We start from the raw sequence: 10147 nt of genomic DNA on the forward strand, positions 1-10147 counted from the left end.
CCCACACCTGACCTCATATGACAGGTCCCAGTCCCAACGCAGCTTCACTAAAATACTGCATGTCATTACCTTCAAATGACTTCTTGTTTGTACTCAGACCACATCCCCAAGATATCTCATAATGTAGATGCAAGTATTCCAAAATTTTAGAAAACCCAAAATCTGAACACTTATGATCCGAGACATTTCAGATAAGGGTACTTAACCCTAAGCCTCCCCAGAGGGATGAAGAGGGAATGAATGGCAAACTGTAAATGATACAGCATTGTGTGTGCTCCGTCCTGCACATGGTGCTGACTGGATCCAGCTGCCAGGAGTTTACGGTGCTGTTCAAGGTCCTAGAATGAGAGCAGCTCCTCGGGAGGCAGGCCCCAGACCTCTCCCACCAGGGCTCAGAATTCTCCCATTCCCGACTGTGGCCTAGGTTCTAGGATTAGGCAGTTCCCCTACAGAGGCTCATTGCTTAGACGCTTTCTAAGATTTCCTGATTGCAGTAAAAGTGGAAGGAAAACATTGATGTTTGAAAAAAGTTTCTTTGTCAGCTAGTTTGGGAAACACTGAGGTTAAACAGTTTTCTGTATGTCTTGGGACTTCTCCAAACCTTGCCCCTGCTAATGTCCTGGTCAACTCAAGAACTCAGAGGCACAAGGGAGAGTAAGAGGAACATTCCCTCCCATGTATTTGACCACAGAAGCCTGGTTGGAAAATTACCTCCCACGGCTAGTGGGAGATGGAATCCACTCTGAGAAGCTCTAGTTTGGGCCAAGAACAGGATCTTGGAGGAGGCGCCTGTCCCCATGCTGGGTGGATTCAGTGCCCTATTGGCTGTGTGCCTTCCCACCAGGTGCTGGGGAGGACCTAGCTGGTGCACCCTGGGCTGGGCTGCCTCCCCTGCCCTTGCAGGGAGATGCTATCCGGTGCCTTCCTGGAGTGCCAGGGGACTAAGTGGGAAAGACCAGCTGTTTCCCAAGCCCAGACTAACAGAAAGGTGGTTTTGCTTTTTGCCAAAGATACTTGCTTTTTAAATTATAGGAGTAACGTCCATGTACTGTAAGAATTCAAACAATGAACATAGGAGTATAAAGGTTTAAAAGAAATTTAAATAACCACTTTCTGCTTCATCCTTCTAGTTCCAAGCCCTGGAATGAATGGCCTCAATTTGGTGTAAATATTCCATATATTTTTATATTTATCCATAAGAATATCTTTATATCTTATCCAAAGCATGTGCTCCAGTAGTGTTATTTCAACACCATTTTTTTAAATATCATCTATGTGATTGCAGAGGTGATCTTAGATGTAAATTAAGGAAACATACAGTAATCCCCTTCCTCTTGATTTCCCTGTCCTGCTGCAGCCAGGGGCAACCTCTGCAGAAGGGGCTCAGCTCAGGAGCAGGGTAAGAGGACTCAATGTACAGTTTGTTTCATTTTTATAATTACACATAGAGGGTCACTGGCCGGGAAGAGGTGGGAGATGCCCTGGAAGACTGAGGAGCTCTGCCCTTTGGATCCCTAACCTGTCCTTCTCTTGGACCCCAGATCCCTCCAGAGTGTTGAAAGCCCCTGCCCACACTGCACTGCGCTGACCTGGGATCTCTGTAGGACCCCAGCTCAGTGGCCTGTCCTAGGAGGCAAAAGTTCTCTGGGAACCTCACCTGCCCAGCTGGGCAATGCTTCCTCAGAAGCCCCAGGAGGCTGTCCTTGACCTACAGGTTACCTAGGCCCAGCAGTCAGACACCAGCTACCAGAGGCTGCAGGAGCTTGAGGCAGGTCCCTCCAGCCCAGCCCAGGAGCCCATGCAAGCCCTCAGAAAGGCAGGAGAGATACAGCAATGGCTGCTGGAGGGCTCTGTATTGAGAGCTGCAGCAGGCCTTGAGGGGCTGCGCCTGGCAGGAGGGCGTTATCTGCCAATCTCCTCTGCTTTGTATTTTATTAGACTGACTCTGCCTCCTGTTCCTGAAAGCCCAGAGAGAAAAATAGATTATTTATGAGGAAGCATCGCCCCACCCAGGAAGGTGGGGCTGATTATTCATGAGACTGAGAGGTCAGTTTGGAAAAGGCCAAAGAACCAAGGGAAAAGGGTGAGAGGGAGGCTTCCACAGCTGAGGTGAGCACTGTCCTGGGCCCTGTCTCCAGAGAAAGGGCTCTTGGGCCCTGTTCATCCAGAGCTCTTCATGTTGAAATTTTCTTCTTCTTGAAATTTGAAGTTCAATTTTAAAGTTCTCCCTGAGGGTCCTAAATTTTCTGAGGAGAAGCAGAAACCCGAGGCTGAGGGGGTGACAGAGTGGAGGCCATGGGTGAACCTCTGACTTTTTACCAGGAAAAAATTCCAAACTACAGAAAGGAGACTGAAAAGGAAATAGAAATGCAGTGGGACCCCCACATCCAGCCATCTAGCAGCTTAAATTTCTGTTTGGAGGTGCTGCAGGGATGGGCCTGGGTAAGGGCCCCACAGCCATCATTACCCGCCAGGCAGCCCTGGGCTGTGCTCTGAGAGGAGGAGCCTGTGGAGCTTTGGGGGTCTTCTTGGACCTGCCAAGTTCTCTCCTCCATTGGCCGGTCCCCCTGTAACCACTGCCTGGTGCAGTCCAAGAGATGAGCCAGGTGACCAGCCAGTCTCCTGGGAAGGCCTGCACTCCTCTCTCACCTTATGGAGGGTTTGCCCCTTAATCTCTGTAGACTTCAGTCCTCTCAACAGACCAAGGCAGCCAGTGTCCTGGACCTCAAGACTGCCCAATCACCAAAATGTGCCAGGTGTGCCCAGCGCTCCACTGGCTGTGCTCACCTGGTGAAAAGGAAGGAAAAACTGGTTGTTGCCCCTGAAGGGGTTTAAATCTCATTAGGATGAGACTCCACTCTCTCCCCCATGAACTCTGAGTCCCTTGAGATGGGAAGCATGACTTCCAGCTTCTAATCCTGGAGGATGGCTGGCACAGGGCAGTTGCCTAGTGAAGGCTGAATGAGTAATTCAAGTAGCATGAAACAGATTTTTCAAGACCAATAGAGCATGAACAAATATCCAGTCAACAGAGTGGCAACCATTTACTCTGAGTGAGCCTGAGTAGAGAAATATTAGGCCAAATGGAATTTGTTAAGCTGGTGAATAATAATGTATTGAAACAAGCTCTGTGACAAGTCTAAGTCACTGGGTGAACTCTGGGAAACCAAGTTCCCTTGCTGAGCTTCACTTTCCTTTTCTTTATGGCTTTATATTTACATTTTAATCCATGATCACTTTGAATTAATATTTGTACATGGTGTGAGTTTTAGGGTGAGGTTTTTTTCTTACCCCCCTTTCTTTCCTTTCTCTCTAGCTGGGACATTCTCTTGTTCAACCACTATTTTTGAGAAGACTCTCCTTCCTTTGCTAAGTTCAATTTCCTCTTCTTTCAAATGAAGGAGTCGGATTTATACTAGAGGAAATCACTGTTCCCTTCTAGCTTTACGAATCTTTTCAACCCACTTTTCCTGATGTGCACTTCCTGTGAACAAAGCTATTCTTCATATCATATATATGTAAAAAAGATCATCTAGTTGAAATTTGGAATTCATGTTGGTTATTATTCAGTTGATAGGAGTTTTCCTGTAAAAACTATGCTTTTAGAAGTTTGATGAAAATGTATAGAAATTCTTAGTATTAAAAAAAGAAAAATCATTAGTCTATCATGTATGACTTTTTTGGACAAACTTAATAGATTGTGGGTTTTGCTTCACTTGGAATGGAGGGTGAAAGATTGTTTACTTCTCAATTAAAAAGCAACAACTGGTTAATCTTTGTAATGGATTCACAAACTGAAGGGGTAAAATAGTAATTGTGTCATGATTATAAAATAGAGTGAGGTGGAGATCAAGAGGTAAGGCTGGAGTCAATTTTTTTTCTCTCAAAGGATCACAGAAATCTTTATTCTCAAAAAGATCATCAATCCTCGTCACAGAGAAAACATATCAAAAGAGAGTGAATGATATGGATGCCCCGTGGAGATTCACATGTTTGTGTATCCAGTATGTAAACAAATATATAAGCAAAAGACATTTTAGAGTTCTGTTCCTAAAGTCTATAGTTGTGAAATATCTTTTTAGTTTTTAGGTAATGAATCAGAACAAGGGGATACAATACATGTCAGAGCTATTCTCTGAGAATGGGTGAGCTCTAGAGTCATACTTCCTGGGGTTGCCAGCTTGTGAGCTTTCAAAATTAAGCAGAGCTTGTACTTTAGTAGGAAATGTCCACAAAACACATGCTCAAAGGGAGAAACAATGGTAGCAACCAAACACTAGAGGTTGAAAGGCGCCTGGTTATATTGAGAAAATGATTTAGGTCTTTTTCTTGAAACAAGTTTGGCCTAAAACTCGAGAAATAGACCCAATCATGTTTAGATACAAGCAAGTAGCAAGCCCTACACTTAAGGAGTTACTGATCACTGCATCATATTAGATGAAGTGAAAGAAAAAGAGGATTTTATTTTGGAGAATCAGTCTACAAAAACTCCTACATTGTAAACCAAACCCTTTGTGTTTTAATTCTCACTTCTGTCACTCTATGTCTGACTATACCTGGGTCAGCCCAGGATTTTGGGGAATCTAGATTTTCTCACCTAGAAAATTAGATATTTGGACTAGATGACATTCAAATTTTCTCCTACCTCTAAAATTGTGTGACCTTTTTCTAGATCATAAATTTGTTCTTTCTATACTGCTTCTCCACTAGTTCAGCAAATATGGAGCCACTCTTTTGTTTCCATACTGTGACAAAAAGTGCCACATCTTATATAATTTATAAGAACTGTTCAAAATGGGCAAATCCATAGAGATGAAAGGTGGATTAGTGGTTACTGGGGGCTGAGAGTTGAAGAGAGTGAGAGTGATGACTAATGGGACTGGAGTGTCTTTTAGGAGTGATGCTGGTTTGGGGATGTTTCCTATGAACAAAATCATAATATGTGGCCTTGTGTGTGCTTCTTGTAGTGTAATGTTATTCTTTTCTGTTCATGTTGCAGCATGTAGCAATACATTTCTTTTTTGAGTGAGTAATATTCCATTGTATGGACACAACCCATTTTATTTATCCATTCATGTGTTGGTTATTGTTTCCACATTTGGAATTTTAGGAATTATACTGCTGTGAATATTATTGTTTAGGGTTTTGTAGATATGTTTTATTCCCCCAATATATGTCTAGGAATAGAATTGCTGGGGTCATTCCCACATGCACCCATTGCTCAGGCCTGTGATCCCTTGTCATCCTGTCTGAGAAACTAACATGTCTTGCAGACACAGGTCATTATCTCAACTTCCTTTATTCTAGTCTAGAAGACTAGCTTAAAACCCCCAGAAACCAATTACTTAGTGTTAATATGGGATTTATATCTGTATAGGGTCCTCACTTACTGAGCCTAGTCCTTGTGTTGAGCTGTAGTCAAGCCTCACCTGCCACATCCTCAGCTCTCTGAGAAAGATTGGATAGTGATCTGAGTTTGGCTTTCATTTGCAATCCTTTAGCTATTCTGTGTGGTAGCTCCTACTCTTCTATCTTCAGTTTCCCAAAGCACTGCTTGCTTCCTGACCCTTTTATACACACACACACACACACACACACACACACACACACACACACACAAACTGGCATCATAATGTTTACTTAAAGAGCCTGTCTGTTATTAAGAGAGGCAACAGATCCTGTAGAATTCCCAGAGGAATAAAGTGCCTGGCTTCAATATGCTGTAACATTCCTAGTACCCAGCAATGGGTCTGCGGCAACAAAGCTGAGGAGTGGAAACCCTTCCTCTGCTGCTGGCTGTGTTGCATTCTACTGCAGTTTCCTTTCTTTGCATTGCTGCACATAACCCCTCCAACCCCCTGTGCTGGCCCTGCTGGTCACAGTGGAGAATTTTGACTCCCATGGGGTCAATGTCCTGTCAAGCAGTTTTTATCGACAGCTTTTTGTTTGCTGTGCATCTCCTTGGCTTGCTTACCAACACCAACTAGATTTGGTTTCTTTCATACCCAAACCAGAACACATTTGGGTATCCTGACATTTTATACAGCATGTATTTGTTTGTTATATGAACCTAACCTAACTTGTATTTTCATATGAAGTAATGCAAATCTACTTTTGTTCTAGTGGAGCTATTTTGGTAACATATAAGCAATTTTGGTTCAGTATAGGGGGTGAATTCAAGGTTTTTATAACTCAGTTTGAGCTTCATTTCATATTACTGACAGCCATTTTAACTTATCTGAATAAAACATTTTTGTTTTCTGTCACTGTGTGTTACAAAGATTCCCCCACTCCCCTGGTTCATAAGAGATAGAAAATCTTTGATTTATGTTTATGGATTCTATCCTCCTTTGAAAGCAGGATCTAACTGATCATTGACACAAATTAGTGTTCTAGAATCTACCTTCAGAATTAGAGTATTATTGGGTGAGAAGAAGTGAAGACTATAGGTCGCGGGCTTTAGATATCTGCAGGGTTTAAGGGGGCAAGGTGAAGATGGGGCAAGGTGAGGGAGAAGTGAACCTCTGCCCCTGTTCTCCAGAGAAGATCTGCTTAGTCCTGTTTTGTATTTTGAGAAACAACATAAGATCATGTTTACACGAGGAAGAAATGGTTCCACTTAACTTTAAAAGAAAATAGCTTAAAATATACTGCTAGAGGTCATAGAGATAGGACTCAGGCTTTCTTTGCATTGCTAAATTTAAGCCCTTGAGACCACACATGGGGGAAAAAAAGAAAAAATTAGCTACATGTTTACTAACTTCTGAAAATCACAATCACACACACCACACACCACAAAATAGGCAAAAACAGGCACTTCTCTCAGGGCCATGTACATTTAAAGTTTAGATGAAATATGGTTAAGTGGTTTGCTCATTTTCAGAGTAAATGGGACAAATTTGTGGGACAGAATCAGGCTTTCTTATCTTTAAACTGGGGCAAATATCTCATAGTTATCTTTGTGTCTCCTTTTTTTGGACCTTATCCAGAAAGTATAAAAATTATTAATATTCTCATGTAGTAGAATGACAGGGGACTCAATTTTGTGCAGCCATGGATATCTTAGGATACATTCTTTGGATGTGTTACTGCATATAATATTAGATGGTTACCACCAGCCCTTCCAGTAAGCAAATATGTAGGCCAAGCTGATGACACTCTACACACAGTGAAGCATTCATTCACCAAAGATGTTTTAAGAAGATATGATTAAGGAAGGCTACCATGGTGTGGAAAGAACAGGAACTGTAATGCCAGACATATGTACATGGGAGAAGAGACTCAGTAAAAATAATATCAAAAAAGAAATGGCATATGCTCTTGAAACCTGTCTCCTCATCAGTAAAAGAAAAATCATAATAACCATTTTGCAGTGTTGTTCTGTTAGAAATAATGTAGAGAAACAACCAGCTAAGAATTAATACATCATAGATATCACCCAGTCAGCACATAGTGTGTTGTGGTTCACTGACCTCATGATGACTTGCTTGGCCAGTGGCATAGCCACTGTGGACTGCCATAGCCCTGTGCCATTGGCAACTGTTACTCTTGTGGCAATTTTACTTCCCATCCTGCACAAGAGCAGTGCCTTTGGGGACATAGCCCAGGGTCTTGAACACATTGAATACTTGGATTGAGGGAATTGAGCTCATCCACAAGTATTGGCTCAATGTGTCTCTTAGGAGCCAGCCTCCAGTTCTCATTGTATTGGTGAGACTTGTGCACCATCACACAGGGGAAGGACATTGCCTTCCTACTGGCAAATGAGACGCAAATGACTATAACTTTTTAAAAGAACTTTACTATGTAACATGTATAAGGGTTATGACCTGTGTATCAGGATCACAGTCTTTGACTCTTTTTTCTAATACCTGGCCCCTGAAGCTCTTCCTTTCCTTGAGAGGAGGCTTCAACCCTGTAGTAAAAGTCTACATATTGGGTCAGTTCACCCCTTGGGCCAGTATAGGAAGGGAATAGTAGGGGACCTGCCTTTCAGGAGCCCTGAGAAAGGGGTAGGAGGCAGAGTGGGACAACATGGGAGGAAAGATCAGGGTGCAGAGGGGAGGGGCAGAGGGGATCACACTGGAACTACAATCGGGAAGAGAGATGGGGTCTGGCGCTCTGGCATCCCCTTAGGTGAGGGCTCCTGTGAAACCACCAGAGTAGGTTGGAGGGAAACAGCGGCTTCCTCCTTGGGGCTTCTACCTCCGAAGGTGTGACACATGTCTTCTCGGGGGAGTGGATCCCATGGAAGAACCGGAATTTGGAGTTCAATATCAGTATAGGCAACAGGCCGGGGAGGGTCTATTCTGATGGTGGCCGTCATGCCATATTTGCGTCGTTTGTTGACCCAGTACAGCACTGGGTTATAACTAGAGTTGGTAGCTTTCATCACCTCCACCCACTGCTGGGCATGCTGCCTCCTCCGCAGGTTCTTCCTCCAGTGGAGTAAGAGGATGCAGCCAGCAGTTATCACGGTGCAGAGCCCCAACAATCCGAAGTACCATGGCACCCACTCTGAGGCAGTAAAAAAAAGAAAAGAGGCAAGCTGACTGACAGCTCTAGCTTGGGACCTGAACTGTATCTCATTGGCTCATTCATCCTCTCATTCCCTCCCACCCTTCTCAAAGACATGCCTAATAATTTCCTGATTCAGTCAAAGCTGTATTTGCAGGGCATGTAAGCGACCCCATTAGCCTTTTACAGATAAGGAACACTAGGTGTAGAGGGGCCATGATCTGCTCAGACTCAAGTCAGGCCTTCTGGCTCCTGCCACAGTCTGGCTGCAGCAAAATAACCAGGGGGTGATGAAGAACTTGTGTACATTGATACAGCAGGAGTGGGAGCTGTTTATTGTAGGACAACAGAGCTATTTATACATTCCACACAGCTTCTCTTAATTAACATAAACTAGATGCAGCAGTCAACTAAGAAGAAATCTCCACACTTAATGGCTCCCTGGCATTACTTCACAAACCACTCCCTCTGGCAAAATGCCAAGCGCCATCCAGACTTGTTTACAGATTCTAACAGGCTCCCAGTCCAGGACCCATACAGTCATTCAGACCAAGAAGCCTCACTAAGGGCAAGGACTTCAATTGTATCTTTTCTGCTTGGGCAGAACATGGTCTCTGCCTTCAAGGAGTCCTCAGTTTCTTAGAGGAGTCTGTCTCTTAACGAAATAGCACTCCATTCAGGCAGCCACCACCCCCATTCATGCAAAGGGTCTTCCCTGAAAGTTTGTCCCCCACACTCATGGTCTGGGTTTACTTACTGCCTGGAAGGCCCATGTCCTCCTTTTGTGAATCCATAAGGTTCACTCTGGTTACCAGGCATATGGCTCTGGAAAGAGTGAACTCACCCACTACTCTGCCCACCAATGGGAGTCCCCAGAAGGCCCAGGCCCATTGTTCTCTAAAGATGAGGTCACCAGGTTCTGAGCATCAGGAATTCTTGGGCTGGTGCTTGTAGAGTGGTTGGCAGTTGATGGAATAAGGGACTCCATCATGTGACATCTCATGAGCATGTTGTTTTCCATGAAAGACTGGTCCACCATTGAATTGTCTATTCCCAACTTTGTGTGGTGAACTCACAGGGCAGCCCCCAGGAAAGGCCCTTACACCCTCAGGAACTTCTACTTGTGTTTTCAGTTGTTAGGGAGCCATTTTTCTGTGGGGAGTGGGGCAGGGAGGACAGTGAGCACTGGACATCCTTACCCTCAAGAAGTGTCTTACCTAGTTGTCAGGGAACAAAAGGGCTCAGAAGAGCCCAACTTTTGCTCCTACCATCTCTCTTTTGTTTCTTCAAGTGTTTTTTGGGCATCATCAGGTCCCATGGAGGCTTCCCCATATGGGATCCTGCTTCTGTTTCCAGCTTCATCTCCCTCCCCATTCATCATACACTGTTTTCCACACCTCCTTATACTCCCAAGTGGTCAACTCCCCAACTCTGAAACAAAGAGTCCTTTCAGTTGATTTCCAAATTTCTAGAACTCTGAAGCGGATGAATTTGAAACAAATTGGTTTTACTATGTTTTACTATAAGTTTGTATGAAGTGGAAAATATAATGTTCTACAGATTTAATATATGATTTTTAGAAAGTTGTTCTATATTAACTGGTATAAAAGTGATGCCCTTTTAAACAATA

The 10147-nt window shown here is 43.7% G+C and overlaps 1 pseudogene; it reads right to left on the reverse strand.

Moving 5' to 3' along the window:
- Nucleotides 1-8077: 8077 nt before the first annotated feature.
- LOC144368532 (testis-expressed protein 38 pseudogene) lies at nucleotides 8078-9879 on the reverse strand (annotated as a pseudogene).
- Between the last annotated feature and the right edge of the window lie 268 nt (nucleotides 9880-10147).

Source organism: Ictidomys tridecemlineatus, chromosome 2, assembly GCF_052094955.1.
Source record: "Ictidomys tridecemlineatus isolate mIctTri1 chromosome 2, mIctTri1.hap1, whole genome shotgun sequence".
NCBI classification, from domain to species: Eukaryota; Metazoa; Chordata; class Mammalia; order Rodentia; family Sciuridae; genus Ictidomys; species Ictidomys tridecemlineatus.